At 30.3% G+C, this 21555-nt stretch overlaps 2 long non-coding RNA genes across 3 annotated transcripts in view; both read right to left on the bottom strand.

Moving 5' to 3' along the window:
• LOC147803236 (uncharacterized) overlaps nucleotides 1–3954 on the bottom strand; it is a 107340-nt gene extending 103386 nt beyond the window's left edge. For both annotated transcript variants that reach the window (XR_015428934.1, XR_015428935.1), the window contains exon 1: nucleotides 1918–3954. This is a non-coding gene — a long non-coding RNA (uncharacterized LOC147803236). The remainder of the gene's footprint in view (nucleotides 1–1917) is intronic.
• A 2049-nt stretch (nucleotides 3955–6003) lies between these two features.
• Nucleotides 6004–20228, bottom strand: LOC147803235 (uncharacterized). The gene is made up of 3 exons (XR_015428933.1): nucleotides 19076–20228; nucleotides 15833–15933; nucleotides 6004–6807 (listed from the first exon to the last, which is right to left on the bottom strand). It is a non-coding gene; the product is annotated as an uncharacterized LOC147803235 (long non-coding RNA).
• Between the last annotated feature and the right edge of the window lie 1327 nt (nucleotides 20229–21555).

Genomic DNA, 21555 nt, shown 5'->3' with positions numbered 1-21555 from the left:
TTTTACCATAAACAAAAACCAATAAAATTATATTTTATTGAATGAACCAACGGTTGTGAGAATACAGGATTCATTTCTAAATTTTATCAATGTATTTCTTCATATTCGCATTCTAGGTTCACGCTTTTAGTTCGAAGACAGGCTTAAACAGATAACATTTAACAGCTATAAACAGCGTGCTTGCAGCTTTGTCAAGCCAACAAAACTTAAATCATGCCAACATAAAGATAGGTATCATATAAAATAAAGACGAGCATGCGCGAATGCTTCAATCTTATTTACAGGAGCGAACGAAAGCTAACTTAAAAGTGCGAAATCTCCCTATAAGGGTACCTCATAATTTTGAAGAAACTATAATAAAAGTGCTTATTTTTCTATTAAGAAAGTTGCATAAAATATTGTGTGTATAGTGCACAAAAAATAAACTTTCCACCCAAACAACTAATCGGATCTTCACATTCTAGGATTATCTTAATGATTCGATGGAGTGATATCAAATAGGCTGACTAATGCTGACGATATTTTAAACTGCGAAATCCGAAACAAAAATGTACTTTCTCTTAATAATCATATCTTTTTTACGGATTTAGATTCCTCACCCTTAAAATAAAAACAGTAACTGCATTATGGCCGCAATTGCTTGATCAGAAAAGCGGTTGATGGTACGAGCCTCTTAATGCTAATTTTACAATTTTCTTCAATGAAAGTCGATTTTTTTTAATAAAATACGGATTTAGATTTATGACACTCAATCTGGGCAATAGGGTCCCCATAGTTTGATCAGGACAGCAATCCGAAGTTTGGACCCCTAAATATTAATTTTAGCATATTTCCTCATATTTCGGGAACTTTTTAGGTGAAATGAGAAATTTCACACAATTATAAAATTTGGTTACCTAAAGATAGTTTCATGCGAAAATTAACTTTGAGTAAACATTTATTATTTTTTATTATCCTAGTTGAAAGAATTTTGAATTATAAGGCATACAACTTTTTACACCATGTAATTTAATTTTACATGGCAAATTTTCCATGTTAGAGTGAAATCGGTCAATTACAAAATTGCAGTGACTTCAATTTACGAAATCAAATTAGCGAATCAAATGACAGTGATTCGATACAAAATTACAGTAAAATCGGTCGAATAGAACCTGAGAAATCGAATTTTTATATACGATTTTTTTAAATAAGATTTCTCAGGAATTATTTGACCAATTTCGCACAAATTTTGTATTTTGCAATGCAAAATTGATTTTTTTTTAAAAATAAGGATTTGTATATCAAATTCAAAACAGTTCAAAAATTTCACACTATTTTAAATAAAACAATAAAAAGTAAAAAATCGTTAAAAATAATATTTTTGCACAGAATTATCTTTCGATAAACGAAATTTATAATTGTGGGTAAAAATGTTTCATTTTGCTTAAAAAAATCTGGAGATATCTTGAAATACGCAAAAAGTAAAACTAACATGAAGAGGTCAAAACTTTGAACAGTTTTCCTGGCCAAAATATGGGGAGCAAATTTCCCAAATTGCGCCTTCCTCCTATATCTTGAGTGCCAGAATTCTGAATCCGTGGAGAAAACCATAAATTTTTGCAGAGAAAGTACGTTTTTGTGTCTAATTTCCTAGCTTAAAATATCGTCTACGTTAATTAATTTGCCCCTCGTTTTCCCAATGGTTTCCCTAATGGTTCGTATTAAGATTGAGTCTCAGAACGTAAAGATTAGGGGTGACTCGTTTCTTTTCTTTTCGCACTGCAAAATGTATCAATCATTTTTTTTGGATTAATTTTTAACTTTAAAATCTATATAGTTGCATCAAAAAAACTAGCGTGAAATTTGCGATCATATTTAAAATTAAAAGCAAGATTTGTAATAGTTGACATAATAGATTGAAAATTAAACTGTACTTACAGCTGAAGATTCAATTATCAAAAAATCAGCCTTCTTTTTAGCTTCATCATTTCATAGCAGGCAATTTAAAAGAAAATGGATTCATCTCAGTCCGGCAGATTCCAAACATCAAACATCTCACTTTGTCAGGTTATTCCCGATTTGTCAGACTATTTGAGCAGACATTAACCTACAAAGCTTAGTAACATTGGATTATAATAAACTAGAGACAGGATTAATACCAAACAATTTAAAGTTCAAAACAAAAAACATAGAAAAATTAAAATTGGAAAAAGTAAACGTTAACGACATTAAAAGCAATTGAAACACAGTACAAGAATAACGACTGAAAATAATCACTTAAGTTACACAGAGAGGAGAAAAAAAAACTAAAACATACATGGGGTGAAAAACTAATTTACATCGGATAAGAGCCTGAAAAAAGCAGAACTTTAAAAGAAAAATTCTAGAAAATCTATCAGATACATTGGAAAAAAATTTTTGAAGAGAAAATACAAAATTAAAATACATATAAAAATCTGCAAACATAAAAAAAAGCTGAAAAGAATTTGAAACTATAAAAAAATTGGAACAAAACAGAAAACGAGGAAGAATTAAGGAGAAATGAAGTACAAAAAAATAAAAAGGTTGAAAAAATTATTTAAAAAATTATTTAAAAAAAAATCTAAACCTGTGAAAAATTCAAATCAAACGTAAGCAAGGAAGGGTAATGCGAAACACGTTGTTGGGTCTATAAAAACAAATGGATTTGATCAGATGCACACACACACAAATTTTACCAATCAAAAGCAACTAGAGTACACAATGGAAAAAATATATGAAACATTGGAAAAAATATGATACACCATTTGGAGAAACAAAACACTCATTCAAGAAGCTAAAAAAACTCAGAAGGAAGATAAACATTGAGAAAAAAAACAATAAAAAACATGGGCAAAAAATGGAAAGAGAAGACATATTGGAATTGAATAAGTAATTATAAATTAATAACCAGTGAAAAAAAAAACTCGACTAATCGAAAAACGAAAATATGAAAAATGAAAACAATTAAATACAAATTTTTAAAATAAATTTCCTAAAAAACACTGAAAAGCGGAAAATATGGAACACCGAAAACAAAGTGATTCACGTATATAAACAGAGATGGAAGCTAAAAAAAATAAAATATGGCGATAAAACATTGGTGAGTTTTCTTTCAATGAAAGTATAACCACACACTGAAAAAGCTTCAGAAAAAAGTAAAAAAAATGCAAAACAAACTTTAAGCATACATTGAAAAAAATAAAGCACACACACATTGGAAGAAACAAATTGGAACACAAACAGGGGAAGAAAAAGTAGGAGCACGAACATTAAATGAAAAAGTTTGGAAAATGAACACGGGTAAAAAAAGAAAATTGGAATGCAAATACTTGGTAAAATAATTTTGAATATCAACACAAGAGGAAAAAATTTGGATAACATACACTGGATGAAAATATTTTAAGCACAAACACTGGATAAAAAGTTTGAAGTACAAACACTGGGTGAAAAAAAGTGAAATGAATACAAGAGGTAAAAAACTTGTAACACAAACATTTGGTGAAAAAATTTGGAACACAACCACAGGATTGAAAAAAAAAATTACGTAAGATACTGGAAAAAGTTTGGTTTAATTTTTTCCAATTTGTGTTTCAAACAGTGAAAGCAGAAAAAATTTAAACACACATTGAAAGAAAAATAAAATGAAATACACATTGAAAGAAAAAAAAAATTGAAACTTGCAATTCTAAGCTTACAATTCTGAATTAGAAATTAAAAATTGGAAAAAAAAAATAATGGAAAATAAAATTTGAAACCCACACCGGAAATAAATCAGAACCCAAACTGGGATACAAAAAATAACCCACTGAGAATAAAAGTTACACATATTGGAACATATTGGAAATAAAAACAGATATATTGAAAAAAATAACAGAATCTACATTAAAAAAAATCGAATGAAAATCTGGAACTCAATGGATAACATGGGAAAAATATTTAAAGAACAGGGAATCCTAGAAAAAATTTAAAAAAAAAAACAACAATTGGGAATTTCGAAAACAAAATTGAAGAAAATGAGAAAATTGAATACAAAAAATTAAAAATATGGAAAAAAGGAATACGTAAAAACCATACATAAATAACTGCTTAAACAAGGCGATAAAACAAATTGCGAATTGGATCGAATGTATTTGAAAAAAATGTTAGCGATCTGAAAATATTGAAAAAATTCAAAACACAAATATGGCACACTTTGAAAAAACATATGCATGCACAACTAATAGGAGTTAACTAATTCAAAGCAACTAATTGGAACACCAACACTGGATAAAAAGAAATCAAAACATTTGAAACACAAACACTGGAAGTAAAAAAATTGGATCAGAGATATTGCATGGAAAAATTTGGAACACAAATTCTGGAATATTTGGATCACAAACACTGGATGGAAAAATTTGAAACACAAGCATAGGATCAAAATATTTGGAGCACAAACACCAGATGAAAAAGTTGAGAACACAAACAGACGAAAAGGAGAAATTGGAAAAATTTTAAAAAATTGGACGCAAAAAATGTAAAATTTAAGGAAAAACTGAACACGTAACAACTACATAAAGGGGTAGTAATTCAAAATACCAGAGGATAAAACGAAGAGGGAATTTGATCAAATGTACTTGAACGAAAATGTTACCATTCGAAAAACGCTTTAGAAAAGCTACAGAAAAACATTGAAAAAATGCAAAACACACTTAAAGCACACATTGAAAGAAACTAATTGCAAAAAAGAAACACTGAACGAAAAAATATGGAACACAAACACAAGACGAAAATATTTGGGACACAAGCACAAGATAAAAAATTTTGGGAATACAAACCATGGGTGAAAAAATCTGGAACATTGACACAGGGTAAAGAATATTTGGAACACAGAATGAAAAAATTTGGAGCATAAACACAGAAGGAAAAATTTAGGAGCATGAACACTGGCTAATAAAAAATTGGAACACAAACATTGGAAGAAAAAAAGTGAAATTGGGAACACATATTAGAAAATAAAATTTGTAACACTCACTGAAAATAAAAACCGAACACAGAGTCAAAATAAAACTTACCCAGGAAATAAAAATTTTATATCTTTGAAATAAAAACAAATCATACTATATTGAAAAAAAAAATGGAGCAAAAAAAGAAAGAGAAAAGCAACGAAAAGCGAAAGGCAATGAATAAACCAGCAAAACAATTAAAAACAGTAAATGGTAGAAAATATTGAAAAACAGGAATGAAAAACTGGAATGATCAAAAGCAGAAATTGGAAAAATGAAAAAGATTGAATATATCTGGAAAAACTGAACACTAAACAAATGTATAAAGAGGGAGACGTTCAAGAAACAAGGCGATAAAACAAAGGGGGAATTCGATGAAATGTACTTGAACAAAAAGGTTACCATTCGAAAAACACCTTGGAAAAAGCTGCAGAAAAACATTGAAAAAATGCAAATCACACTTAAAGCACACATTGAAGGAAACTAATTTCAAAACAAGAACGAACGAAAAACTATGGAACAAAAACATAAGACGAAAATATTTGGGACACAAACACAGGATAAAAATTATTAGAACACAAATACAGGATAGAAAAGGATTGTTACAAAAAACATTGGAAAACAGTTTGAAGCATACATTGGAAAATAAAAATTGGGCCAAACATTGAAAGCAGAAAAATTTAAACACACAGTGAAACAAAAATATTGAAACACAAATTGAAAGAAAATAAAACGAAATACACATCGAAAGAAAAATTTGAAACGTACATTGAAAATTGAAAGTTGGAAAATAAAATTTGGAAATGAAGCCGGAAATGGATCAGAATACTATGGAAATAAAAACGGATCATGTATTTAAAAAAAAAAAAAAAAAAAAAAAAAAAAAAAAAAAAAAACAGAATACTATAACAAAAACTATACTATACTAAATACTATACTATACTATACTAAATACTATACTAAATACTATACTACACTATACTATATTATACTACATACTATACTATACTATACTATACTGTACTATACTATACTATACTATATGTTAAAAAAAATCGATGAAAAGCTGAAACGCAATGTATAACACAGAAAAATAATAAAAGAACAGGAAATCGTAGAAAGTTTTTTAAAAAAACTGGACAATTCAAAAACAAAATTTAGAAAAGTGAAAAAAATTGAAAATATGGAAAAAATGAACACGTAAAAACCATACACAAAGCTGTTCAATAATCAAAAAAGGGTGATTAAATAAATTGCGAATTAGATTGAATGCATTTGAACATAAATGTTAGTAATCGGAAAATCTGGAAAAAAATTGCAGGAAAATATTGAAAAAAATTCAAAACACACATACGGAATATTTTGGAAAACACACACCACAATGAAAGCATCTAATTAGAACACCAACACTGGGTCTAAAAGGTTAAAACACAAACACTGGGAGAAATAATTTGGAACGCCAACACCGGATAAAAGGAAACACATCAGGTAAAAAATAATCGAATAAAATTGTTTCTAGTTTCAATCCAAAAAAAAAAAAAAAATAATCATTTAAAAAAGCCACTCTACCTCCTTGCAATAATAAATGAGTGCTTGCTTCCAGTATAGCACCATTCAGAACTTAAGGATAAATAAGTGTCTTACCTTACAAGTGAGAGTTTACTTACTAACATTGCTAAGTACGTAAGCATTTTCTGAACCTCAAGTAAGAAATCTTTTAAAGTGAATTAAAACTTACCGACAATATTCAGTTACTCTACACTGATTTCATTCATGTACGTCAGACGGGTACTTACTGGAGTTCTCAGAAATTTTTCTTCAGATTCTAGGGAGGAAAAATTAAAAAAAATTAAACTCTATTGATAATGAGCAATCGAAAGAGTACTGTTGTCATGTATTAATACTCGTTAATTTTTTCCCATCTTTAAGAAGAATAGTTTGTTCCTTAAGCATAACATTCTTTGATTAAATGTACACTGCTGTCATGCATTAATACTCATTAATGTTTCCATTTTTAAGAAAAATAGTTAGATCCTTAAGCATAACATGCTTTATTTAAACAAGATATATTTAAAAATAGAAGAGAAAAAAACCTTTTTGCAGTTTTCAAAAATACGCTGAATTGTGTAGTCTAATGCTGTGGATTTTTATAGTCGTGAAACTGTTCACGACTATAAAAATTAGTTTTCAATTGCAACCTTAATACTAAAGTGCAAAATGAAGCATTTAAGTAATCTTTCATTAATTCTGCAATTTACTCCCAATACTTGATCCATTTGAGGCGAACCGGGTTCGAATTCCAGTCGATACGAATGCCGCATCCGTCTTGCACCGACCACAGTGCTGGTGTGAAATATCCTCAGTGGTAGACGGATCCTGGGTCGAAGTTTCCTTGCCATCAGGCTAACCGTGGGAGGTTCTCGTGGTCTTCCTCTTTATGTAACGCAAATGCGGGTTAGCTCCATCAGAAAGTCCTCCACGAAGGAAAATTTCATCCAATACTCGATCCAGAAGTTCCCTTGTCTTCAGGACTGGGTTCAAAATTACAAGGCTAGGGAGTTGTACATTAGTAGTCGTAAACCCATAAACTTGGGTCGGCCGTTTAATGACGGTTATAAAAGAAATAAAAATACTTGATCCAGGAGTTCCCATGTCTTCTGAATTGGGTTCAAAATACAAGGCTATGGAATTAAACATTACTAGTCATGAAATCAAAATTTGGGTCTGCTAATCAACGACGCTTGTAAAAAATATATCCCTAAGAATTACAGTGATCGCTTATATTAACTTGTATTCTCATGGCACCAACATAATTAAGACAAAGAAAAAATAGCCATCTTGTAGTTAAAAATAGAACTTAGGCAAAATATTCATATTTAAAATAAATAAATTAGTAATCACCACAATAAATCATATAGTAAAGTCCATTTTTTTTAAATTAAAATATTAGTTAAACAGAATGAATTTACAAGGGAAGGGCTTGGCTTGGAAAATTCACTTTGGAACGAAACTTGGTTTATTAGAAACATAGCTTACGGTTGTTCTTGTTGTAGTTGTAGTTCATTTTACGTCGCACTAGAGCTGCACAATGGGCTATTGGCGACGGTCTGGGAAACATCCCTGACGATGATCCGGAGACATGTCATCACAATTTTGATCCTCTGCAGAGGGGATGGCACCCCCGCTTCGGTTAGCCCGACGACCTGCACGTGAAGTCTAGCACTTTACAGTAGAACAGTTTAACGAGGACCCATACCACACACCCTTAGTCCCTACGCAGACTAATCCAAGTGGTCACCCACCCGCAGACTGACTGCAGCCAGTGATGCTTGACTTCGGTGATCTGCTGGGAACCACATAGCTTAGGGGTGGAGTGAGATCTGCTTATAAAATGAAATTAATTTAGCTTATTACCTGAAGTTTATTTGACTTTTAAAAAAACTTTTTTGGGGGGAGAAGGTGGAACGCGCCCTACTGTAAAAAATTGATTACAAACTTTAATTTCTGCACTTATCAATAACCAAATTTATTAATTCTGTGTTCATAACTACAAATAAATCGATAATACGGAATGGAAAAACGCACAATACGCAGAGGAGACAATATCTTCCGAGCAATCACCTCTATTCCTAATCCGACGCTAACCTTTACTGTTACATAGATTTATGAAAACAAAGGTCTTCATTGTTTTTTTTTTCTCCTCTTGTATTTTATGAAGTTATCAACGTCTATAATTTTATAACCATCATTGAACAGCAGACCCAATAAACGGTTAACGGCTACTAATGTTCAACTCCGTAGCCTTGTAATTTTGAACCCAATGCAGTAGACAAGAGAACTCCTGGATTTCTGGCAGAGATTTAGCCTTCGTGGAGAAGTTATTGATAGAACTAACCAGCATTTGCGTTTCATGGAGAGGAAAACAAAGATAGCCACCCATATTTAGCCTGATGGTAAGGGCACTGTAACCCATGATTCGTCTATCATTGAGGATATTTTACGTCAGCACTATAGTCGATGCGAGCCGAGTGCGGAATTCGAATCAACCAGTTATCGCTGGGATGGGATCGAACCTGGGTCACCTCATCGGGAATCGAGTGCTCTATGCCCTGAGCCACCACGGCTCAACCCCTATGATTTCTTAAGGCCGCAAAAATTGTCGGCGAGAAAATATATCCCCATCGACATTAACAAATTTATGAATTTGGTTTTAATTATATTTACCACGACATTATAAGAGATTAAAAAAATTTAACTGATTTTGAAATGTTACTCCAATTTGAAGATTTAGACTTAAGGTATTTGGTTAAAATATAAAATTGAGTGAAAGAGATGTTGAGTTCTTTAATTAAATAATAATAAATAAAAAAAAACGTTTTAGGGAAATAAAGTTAAAACAATTGAAGATCAAAATGAGAGAATGCTTTTTGCCTATTTTTCGCAAAAATGATGACTGACTCTCAGTCTAACAATTTGAGTATTAGATAAATCAATAACAGGAAAAAACCAATGCTCCCCGAGAGTTATTATGGTGTGAAAATTGGCCATGCTGTGGATAAACGGTTAGTGTCCGCGTGAATTCGTTTTATTTATTTATTATTTTTTTTGAGAATCAGCTTTTATGAACCATAACCGTTCTTGCCACTAATCTCCAATTATCAAAAGTACATTCAGCACCTTTCCAAATCTTTGGTTATAGAGTTTTTAATTTCAAATGTTTTTTAATAAAATCATTAAGAGATTAATTAAATTTTTTGAAATGATAAATCTAAATCTTAAAATTTCTAACCGCATACTCTAATAACGAGAAACCACCTATTACTACAAGTTTCCAAGCAAGCAACAAAAAGACAAAAAAAAAAAAAATTTGCTTTCGTAAAAAGTAAAAACTACCAATATCCTTTCCTCTATTGCAAAAAAGAAAGAAAAGAGGAAAACTCGTTTTTGCTGCTGTTTTAGTGAGAAAAAAAAAGCAAAAATAAAGAAATAAAGGCATTATTATTAACTTTGTGCAGGAAAGTTAGAAATCAACACCATTTCATTTTTCATTATTCTTACTATCTTCACCCGTTCACCCCGATCGCTCAAAAATGGACATTTTTATTACTCAACCGTAATTCTTATTACGAAACAGTAATAATTACGGATAAATGGTAATGGTCGGCATCTCTTTAAATAGAAGAATAAATAGAAAGTTTCAAAATCGAAAGCCAGTTCGCTTCATTTATGTGTCAAAGAGTTATTTTTTAACATTCTAAAAACAAAAATGTAGATTTTCTTAATTATCAGGAAATTTTCAGAATGTTTTATTTAAAACCAATTAAAATTAAAATAAAATTGGAAAATAGGTATTTGTGAGCCTGCTCAGCCTTTCTTGCCTTTATACATAAATTATTATTCGTAAAAACTGAAAATGTTAAAAAGCAGTAACATTGCATTTCCCTAAGCTCTAATAATAAGAAAACATAAATTGATATGTTAAAAATCTATGTTTAGAAGTGAAAATTATCACTAACATTTTTCATAACTGAAATAATTACTCACAGTCAAAGCTATCATTTACATAAATAAATCCTTACATTAAACAAATTTTGGCTTAATACCAAATTACCACTTGCAAAAAAAAAAGTTTTATTCTGTATTTCTGCAACACACTTCAAAATAACCGCTTTTTGCTGGTTACATTGCTCTACATTCATTTATCTTCGCGGTTTGCAATACAAGTCAGTGGTATGAATGACGTCACACTATTTCAGTCGGATGGGCTAAGGCTCCTATACTATCAGAGTTGACCTATCAAGCAATATTGGAGCAAAAAAGTTCGCAAGTTAACGTTATGTTAGTATTGTGCTTATGTTAGCTCTTTGGAGCAAAAATAGATGATGAGTCGGCCTGTCTAATTCAGGGGCTCTAGGATGGGTAAACTACGCCCGGCAGGAAGGTTTTATCCGGCCCGCGGATAGAATTTTAACTTTTAACTAACTTCCGTAGCGAATATAAACAATATACAAACATTTTCTTGTCTACTGTGTTTAAAGCAATTTTTGCTCTTTTTTTTTAACAAAGTACTGATAACCTTTTTACTTTCGATATTTTTTTCTCTCTACAAAACAAAAATTGATGGAAATAGCTAGTAAAGACAGCTTCAATTGCTAAAATGTTGAAAGCAGAAGTTCTTTATAGGATAGCCGTAGATAGGCTCCAACGAGCGTTTGTCTTTCTTGAGGAGCAGGCATACTGAATCTAATAAAGGTGAATTGTACTTCACATGTGACAGACTGCGCATTTTAAGCTCTAACAAGCAGATTTCTCTGCCGGGGCGAGTTCCAACATAATTTATTGCATATTGAAAGATTGCACACATATAACGTTATTGTAAATAATGGAAGTTATAAAATGTATAAAATAGCTAGTACTTGTTTGAGTTATTTGAAATATTTTTTAACCCCAAAATGGCTACTAAAAACGCAAAGTTGATTCAGAGTGCGGTTCGTTCAATGATGAATGAACTTAGAAATATTTTTAGACAGATGTAAATGATAAACCAGTATGTCTTATCTGCAATGAAGCTGTAGCAGTTTTTAAAGAACACAATATTAACCACCGATATTTTACTGTCAAGCACAAGAATGTAAACTACGAAGCAATGTCTGAATGTGTAAGAAGACAAAATGCAAAAAGTCTTCCCAAAGAATTCTCAGGTTCACAAATTTTTTTCAAGAATATAAACAGTGTTCAAGAAGCAGTTACGAATGCAAGTTACATTGCAGCATCCAATAGTGCTAAAAATAATAAATCTTTCGGTGATGGCGAGTTTGTTAAACAATGTATACTCCAATTTTGTGATGTTTTATGTCCAGACATGAAAAATAATTTTGAGGCTTATCGCTGAAAACGGTGACTTCTAGAACAGAAGCCATCGATTAAAATTTGATATCACAATTAGAGTCAAAAAGTGCACAAATTACATTTTGCTCAATAGCTATGAATAAAAGCACTGATATAAATGTTACTGCTCAATTAGTGTTATTTATAAAAACTGTTGATGAGAACTTTGAAATTACCGAGGAACAGGTGTGCATGCGTTCTTTAAAAGGAACTACAATGAGATGTGATATTTTTCGTGAGGTTTAGGAATGACTTTTAAATTTGAAAGTGCCCTTTTGAAAGTGCCTGCATTTTTTTCAGATCTTTTTTGTCATATGAACAACTTCAATGTTAAGATGCAAGAGAAAATTCAATTGCTCGATGATATCTGGGCCCATCTCAAAGCTTTTAATTGGAGCTTAATTTGTTTGCCGGGCAATTAACTAGAAACGACTTGTCTCATTTCTCGAGGTTAAATTCAATACCCTCAGTGAATAAGGAAAAGCATAAGAATTATAAATATAGCTTTGAGAAAACTCAGATTTTAGTGCCATTCAAACAGAATTAGATATTTTTACCATGTCTTTCAAAGTAAATTGTGAAACAGTGAGGTCGGATTTGCAGCTTTGAATTAATTGACAATACAACAATCTTCTAAGCAGTTGTTTCGAAATATGTCAAAGTTTGAGTTTTATAAATCTTTGCCAAAAGCTAGTTTCCAAAATTTAATATCTCATGCCCAGAAAATCAGTGCTATGTTTATGTTTGCTTCATCTTATATATGTGAACAAAACTTTTCAACTATGAACCTTAGAAAAAATAATTTCAGAAGTATAATAACAGACAAGCATTTAGACTTGAAATAAGTACATCTCACTTCGAACCTCAATATAAGGAACTTACAAAAATTAAATCGCAATTTTATTCCTGTCATAAAATATTTAAATTAAAACTTGCATATTGTTTCTTTATTTTAAAAATTTTCACTTGGCCCAACGAACTTTTCTTTTTCGATTTTTGGTCCTCGATCAAAAGAGTTTGCCCATCCCTGCTCTAGTTAATGTTTTAACATTAAATTATAATTCAATAAAAGTTCGCAATAACGACAATCCGTAGTAACAAGTAGATTGTCATCTTAGCAAGCCTGTCGTTATAAGCAAGTACTCATATTTAACCATAAAACAACCTTACGGTAGACCGGAAAATACTGTAGAATAGTTATTGATGTTATTTATATTTATAAACCGTCGTTGAACAGCCAAACAAATTTATACGTTTACGACTACTAATGTTCAACTCCGCACCCATCTAATTTTACACCCAATCCAGAAGACAAGGGAACTTCTAAATCACGTATTGGGAGAAATTTTGCATTACGTGAAGAGGAAGACTACAAGAACATCCCACGGTTAGCTTAACGGCAAAGGGACTCTAACCCAGGCTAAAGAGAATAGAAGGGCTAGTTCACTCCTTTGAAGAAACTCTCGCCGCGCCAAACCTCCGATTTTCGCCTTTGACGTCACGGTGGCGCAAAGCTTGAGCTTTTACTTCAGGAACGAAGCGTTCGGTCTAACTAGCTTTAACTAATATTGGAACATTCCTTTTTGTGACACATTTCGAGACATTCGTTGTTTCCTATAATGATTTTTCTCAGTTTTGTGAAGTGAATTGCAAAAATTTAAAATTATTTATGAAATACCAGTTTGTGCGATTGCAACTTACAAAAATTTTAAAAGAAACACAAAAGGAAAAATATAGTTTTCCACGTGTTCTCTAAAGCAAATGAACAACTATGTAAAGAATGGCTTCAACATTGCTAAGGAATAACCCAGTTAATATTAAATATGAACGAAAATGCAGTAAGGATTTCTTAAAACAAGATTATGAAGATGATATGAGAAATCGTTTGCTTGGATTGCCGATTAGAATGATTTTAAAATTGCTCTAACTCTACCAGGTGCTCTCTTATCTAAGGGAGGACTAAGTGTTCTGTCAGCAGCCTGGATGGAAGTGTGTCAAGAGTTTGAGAACATATTTCAAAGCGTGCATGGGACAGAAAATCAGAAAGTGTCAAAGAATTTATAAGTGAACTAGAGGGACGATATCCTGCAGTAAATAAAACAGCAATATTTTGCATTTCAGAATTTTTATAAGAATTCGCCATCTAAATTGAAACCGCCCTGCTACTCCAAAAAAAAAAAAGACAAACGAAAAAATTAAAAAATTAATAAGTCAAAGAAAATACGAACTTAAATTAAAAGTATAGATAATTAATAATTAAAATTCTCCTAGTTTCATAACGTAGTTTTTAATGTAGTTATTCTAAATATTTATTATTTTTTTTAATTATAATATAATTATTTTTTTAATATAATTATATTCTTTTAAATTTAAATATCTATAAGCAATTGTAAAATTTCTAATATTTTCATGAACCTAAATTATTATTTTGTTAGAATAATTAGCGCTTAAGGTTGTTGTTTCCTAATGATTAAGTATAAACAAATTGCCATTAGCAGCATATTTTAAAATCGAGATTCTAAATTTAACCCAACTGTACATGTAGCTAAAAAAGTGTCGATATATGCATTAAATATTTTTCAATAATAAAAGTTAAAACTGAAAATTTTAAAATAAAGTATTTATAGCGTCATTTACGACAACTAGTAAAATATTTTTATTAGTTTAAAATTGTATTTAATTTTATATTTTGGCCAAGAAAACAAAATAAATAATATGCTAATTGCATAAAGTTTGAAAGCTAATATCAAGTAAAAGTCGAACTTATTTTTACAGAGAGAATGATACAAAGTTTTCATAATATTTTTGCTTGCGATCTCCGAGATCTGTGTGGAGTGTGACGTCATGAGGAGGGAAATCGTAGCTTCAGCTCTAAGAGCGGAATGAACTAGCCCTTCCATTCTCTTTAGCCCTGACTCTAACCCACGATCCGTCTACCACAGAGAATATGTCACGTCACCACGGTGGTCGGTGCGAACCGGATGCGGATTCGCTTCGACCCGCCATCGCAGAGATTCGAACCCGGTTCACCTGATTGGAAGGAGAACGCTCTATCCCCGAGCCATCGCATATTGAGAATACTGAACGTAGATTACAATCTTAATCAAAATAAGATCCCATTGCAAAGAAGTAAAATCAAAATCTATATAAGATGCTATTCCAGATAAATAAAATTAAATATATGCCATTGCAGATAAATAGCCAACGAATAACACACTCATTTGAAGCGTGCGGCAGGATTCTTGAAAGAAACAAAGACTTTTTTTCTTCAGTAAAGGGGAAGGTAACTCTGGACAAGGGTTGTCTACACATATTTGTTTTATTAACATAATGAATTAAAACTTGATGAAGAAAATAAGGTGAAATGTTGTTCGTTTTTCATTTTTCTGCATTGATATCAGAAATAAATAATATCTATTTTGTTCTTTCTTGCAGTTTTGCTCATTTAAATAGCAGAAAAGTATAAAAAATTTCTTATCAATAAAATTCCTGTTATCACGAGTTTTCTGATAACAGACTTATACGAGATTAGATAAGTAAAGGTGCCTTAAATTCGTATTTCAAAAACTTAATATTAGCGAAATTTGACTTCGAGAAATATTTGATTAGTGAGAAAAAAAAATTTGTTTTTTCATAAAATGATTCAAGAGCATTGAAAGTTTTTAAACTAAAAATCCAGCAAGATTCACAATAAACCTCAATACTTGATACAATTAATGTATCTCATTTTTAAAAGTATATTTAAAATCTTACACATGATAGAATGTTGAAGGGAACAAATATCAAAAGTTAGCGTGTTAACTTAAAACATCGGAAGCATATTTTTCAATCAAAAAATGTTACTAGTTAACGAAAACTACAGTTTTTAATGATTATAATAATGAAAAAAGAATTGCATTTTAAATTTAACAAATTTGAACCTATTTATAACTTATTTGAATTAGAAGAAACAAATAACTTACCCATATTTTTCAGGATCAAAACATTCAACAGTATTTGATGATGAAATACAATCATACCCTCCACATCCAGTTTGTTAAAAAGAGCGTCAGCCCCAATGGCACTAGAATGAAAAATAAATAAGTAAATAAAATAGAAATTTAAAGCCCATGAAATTGTCATGCTGTATTGAAAAATATATTTTTTATTTTAATTAAATGGATGCAAAGCGCACCTGACTATCAATCACCATTTATACTATATCTAATTAATATCAAAAAGAAAACAAAAGCAAGACAAATAAAAGAATTGTAAAAAGAATTATTCAGCAGCAGCGGTCGCCATATCAACGCATGCAATGACGACGCATGCTCACTGTTTACGATTTCTCTTGAACACAATAGAAGAGTGTGATGTCCAAATAAGGTGCGAACGCCATCAAACCCAAAAGAGCACCCATTTTGCCAATGGGTAATAAAACATTAATTAAATGAAAATATATATATTTCATACGCAATAAATTAATTTCGCTTGTTACGTTTCAAAATGTTATAACTAATTGAACTATCAATAGGAAACCTTTCTTACTAAGAAGCTATTTGAAGACACTCATCATTTTAATTTAATATTTGTTTTTAATTCAATCCTAATATTTCAAATTAAAGATTTAATCTCTTAAAAGAGAATTAGAACGTAATATTTTTTTATTCAAATACATCAATTTTAAGTTAATTTGTTATCAATCAGTTTTGATTATTAAACTGGCTGTTAAAGGGATTAAAATAAATTTAAATCAACAGTACAAAGAGATCCATGTCAACAACTAATCTGTGTTAGAGAAGATTTTATTTGATTTAAATAATAAACAACTATATGTTCACTTATTTACACTCTTTCATTAAATAAAATTTATTTATTCAAGGTTTTCTTTAGCGTAATTATGTTGAAAAATTCTAAAATTCCTGAAATAACAAACTGCTTAGTAGATAAGAAACTTTAATTATTTTTAATCTATATGTTGATAGTTCCTTTGTTCAAATTTTTGTAACTATAGAATTTATAAAGTCTTATTGTGGGAGTTGTACTAATTGAGTTCAAAATTTCTTTTTTTCATATGATTTTAAAAAAAAGATTTGAAAAACTCGGAATAAAAATACAAGAAATATGCCGTTTCTTATTTTTGACAGCAGTAATTTAGAACATGATACCTAAATCTATTAAGAATTCTATGATATTACTGTATTGTTGATAAGAATAGATTGTTTTTAAATTAGACAAAAGCGAAGAATCAATAATTATGAAACGACAAAACTTCAACCTAAGTCCCATAAAGTTTGAAACTTTAAATCAAATGATATTATATGACTGAACCATATATATATATATACAATTCGTGAAAAAATTTGTAAGCTTAAACAATTGAATCTAGCGATTTTTACAGCGGTATTAGTTAAATTAAAATGATGTTGCATCGAAAATATAACTATGTTGATTCTTCAAATGGCTCAGGGGACAGAGAGGGGGGGGTGCTGGCTCTGGGGATTGAGCTTTCGCCTTCCAATGAGGTGGACCGGATTCAAATCCCAGCGATGGCTGGTCGATACGAATCCGCATCCAGCTTGCATCGACCACAGAGCTAAAGTGAAATATCTTCAGTGATAGACGGATCATGGGTTAGAGTCCTTTGACGTCAGGCTAACCTTAGAAAGTTCTCGTGGTCTTCCTCTCCATGTAACGCAAACGCTTTTCAAAAAGTCCTCCACGAAGGCATATTTCTCCCAATACTCGATCCAGTAGTTCCCTTGTCTTCTGGATTGGGTTCAAAATGACATGCCTACGGAGTTGATCATTAATAGTGGTAAATCAAAAAAGTGGGTCGGCAGTTCAACAACGGTTATAATTCCAATTTGTATTCGTTGAAAATTGGATGTTTTGTATGCAAACAAAAATCAGGAATATTAGGACAGAAATCTATTGCAAGCAAAAACAAAAGTCGACAGTTTGGGGTTCCATTACTGAAAAAATTAGAACCTTACTACTAATTACCTTACCTTACGTGAGCTACTTTAGGGTGTTGAAGTAGTTCATTGTTTCTTTTAAATTCTTAATCTTAATAATCTTAACTTTTTGCTTATGGCTGTTACAACATGTGAAGCACGAGTGATGGTTTAATTGATACACCATAAGCAAATGATTAGGTTACATTATTTTACGATTTAAATACGTTCCAAACGACCGTACAAGCAATCATTATCATAGTTGAGAGTTGAAAAGAACGTAATAACTCGAAGATAGAAGAAAAATTGGACTTTAGTTATCGTTTGATCCCAGTGCTTTATTTGAATAATAAAGAGTCAATAATATAGGGATCGGTTTACAAAACATGAATTAGTGCTTGCAGTACTGGGGGTTCCGCGTTCGGCTGACCACCTGACCGGAACATCTGCTCCTGCACCCCAGAGCCCAAGGTCAAGACAACTGAGATGGGCACAGTAGGCCTTGGCTCTCTATGTGCTGTCGCGCCACTGAGTTTAGTATTTTTTAGTGCTTGCAGTGCGTGAAAAATACCATGCATTTAAAATTTAATTTCTCAAGAATTATTCGGCCGATTTTTTTGATATTTTGTTTATTATCATTCAAAAATATTTTCGCCAAAATGATGTAAAATTTATTATACTTTATTATTCAAGTTTTTTTCAACCATTATTAGATAAAATAATAAATTATAGATAATTATTAAAAATATTTTTTGCATGGAATTATCTTTAAATAAGTGACTTTTATAATTGAGTCGAAAAATTTTGGCAAAATACGCAAAAAGTAAATTAACGTTAAACTGGAACAAGTAGTTGGGCACTATTTTCCAGATTTCGGCTAACCCCATCCATATTTTGAGGATTAACAATCCAAATTCAAAGGGAAAAAAGGTATTTTTATTCAGAGAAAGTGCGTTTTTGTATCTGATTTCATAACAAAAAAAATACTAATTAATTAGCATACTGCACTAATTAATTAGCATACTTAAGGTTTAACCCTTGAACCGTTAAGATAGAGCCATACTACGCAAAAATTTGATGATTAGGTCAAAATATAATCAGGAAGTTCCGTTTTTCTTTTATGCACGGCATGAAACTTCCGCTCATGGTGAAGTCGCGGATTTTACTCAATTGTAAATAAATAAAAAAATTACTTTTATTTATAACAACTTTTACGGAAATCGGTTTCAAATCAGCATGAATTCACTATCGTACAATTGTTAAACTAACCTGATATATTAAAAGATGAGCATGGGGTATTTTCTAAATATTTCCTGCTCCCTTCATCTGTGCTTAAGCATACAAAAAGCTATTCATCCATACGAATAAGATCAGAGAACACAAGATAACGACATCGATAAACTGAAAAATATCTAAAATATTCATTAGTTTCACCTGAAAAAAATATTAGATTAAAATCTGAAATGAAATACATAATTAAAAAGTAAACATTGTACAACAGTTTTTAAAGAGTAAAAAGTAGACATATGACAATCGACCTCGGAAATTTAAAAATGAACATCAATTTTTCTCGATTGAAATTGCTGATTAAGAAATTAACTGAATTTCTTCCACTAAGTTTACCGTTAGCGGTTGATAACACTGCGAGTTAGTATCATTAATATGCAAAATAAAATTCAAATTTGCAGACAAATCGCAATTCGTTCATTCGTTCTTTCTAGACTTTAGTTCTAATTTTTTTTTGAACTCCGAACTCAGAAGGCATTAAAACATTACATTATCCATATTTACTTAAAATATTACCTTCTGTTTTATGCATGGCACAAAACAGAATAAATGAAGTTAGCTACACATTCAGAAGAGAAGCTTTTCATAGAATAATAATATAGGTAGACTGCTCATCTATGATTGCCAATTGGCAACTAGGAAGACTCTTATGACCAAGGTTTGGGCAGGGCTAGGCATAGCATTTGGTGAACTTAGGCAACCACATGGGATTGCCGTATAAAAACGGCCGAAAATTCATATTTGATTTCTTTAAAAATATTTTTAAAAAAATGTTTTTAACCCTCTACACGTGATTTTTCTTTCTTTTTAATTAGTACTATATTCTGATAATTTCATTTTAAAAATTCATCGGTGATTAATATTTTCTTTAATATGATAAAATAATATTTTCTTTAGTGAGATAAAATTCGAGCTATATTCTTATTTTCATTCTTTATATATAGTGTGATGTAGTCAATATATCAGTATATATTTTGTATACTGTTAATTGTACTCAAAGCGACAATAAAATAAAAAAAAACAATATTTTCTTACTGAAAATTACTATGTTGCAACGTTCTGAATTAAATCACCAGTTAAATCAAAATGAAATTCTATAATATTTCACAAACTAATTTAAGATTGAAAAATGTAACGGGTGTTTCATAATACGTTCATAAAAGAAAATATTAGTGCTTTAAAGTTTTTTTAATGTATTTTTAATAATTACTTCATTGAAATTGGACATAAAATAATTCATATTTTCTTTCAAAACGAGGTAGAGATTTCAAAGTTTAAGCTGGATTCTTAACAATATGTTATGGAATAAATTACAAATTTTTTTTTACAAAACTAAACTGTAAACTTATAATCTTTAGTTCAATATTTTGCTTCAATTTATAATTAAATTTAAGACATAACCTAAGCTATCCGAATTCATGTTATAATACATGCATGAAAATTAATATCTAATGCATGAAAATTAATGTTTGCTTTGTTTGATTTAGTTTAGGGTTTTTAAAATTAAAATCTTAATGATCTGTGACATAAGTTCAAATTAAATAAACATTCAATAGTCTCGTAGCATCAAATTTTGTTTCTTATTTAATTTTTAAAAACGCAACCATAACAGAAAACAGCGATTTCATAACGAAAATATTTTCCTATTAAATTCAAAATTCAGTTGAAAACAATTGGAGTAACATTAAAATTTATGAACTATTTTTTAAAAAATATTACATTTAGCGCAAACTCTTTGAAGTTGGATTTTTTTTAATTGTTTTCAATTTTTCCAATTACTTCGTAAAATAAAATTTACAATTAGTTCGTCTGTTTTTTCACTTTACATTATATTCTGCCCTACGTAAATTAATTTTATTTTTCCTTAATCACAACTCTTCATTTTTCTAAAAATAAAACAGCTTAACAATTTAAAATATACGAAACTTACTAGTTAAACTTAACATAGTGGGTAACAAGTTTACTTAACTCTTATAACTCAATTTATAACTATATAAGTTGACTAGTTTCTCAGAAAGTTCACCTGACTCTTTCATAACTCAATTTAGGACTATAAGTTATTTAACTGCGTAGAAAAAATAGAAAATTTAATGAAATCTTTTAAATATGAGAAACAGCTGGCAATATTTTCCCTTTTTTGTGATTTATTTTTTCTATTTTTTTTCTAATTTTTTTGAACTAACTACCAAATTTTACCAACAACTTTTTTTAGCTAGTTTATTTACGTTTTTACAAAAAAATCATCTTTGAAAAAACCAACTAAAAATCAATAAATCTTTCTTGTAACTAATTACTAAAGGAGTATGTTTTGATTAATTTAATTTGATCAGGGAAAGTTAGTTTTAAGAGGAGTGGATCTTATGATTCGGGTAGCAGTCTAATCCGATATTATTAGTCTATCGATCATTTTGAACTCCTGATTTGAATGTTAAGCCAACAATCACATTTTCTAGAAGCTTTCT

This window comes from Parasteatoda tepidariorum, chromosome 9, assembly GCF_982258835.1.
Source record: "Parasteatoda tepidariorum strain Cologne lab strain chromosome 9, Ptep-v5.0, whole genome shotgun sequence".
NCBI lineage: Eukaryota > Metazoa > Arthropoda > Arachnida > Araneae > Theridiidae > Parasteatoda > Parasteatoda tepidariorum.
The sequence above is the reverse complement of the archived record's forward strand: the minus strand, read 5'-3'. Positions and strand labels throughout refer to the sequence as shown.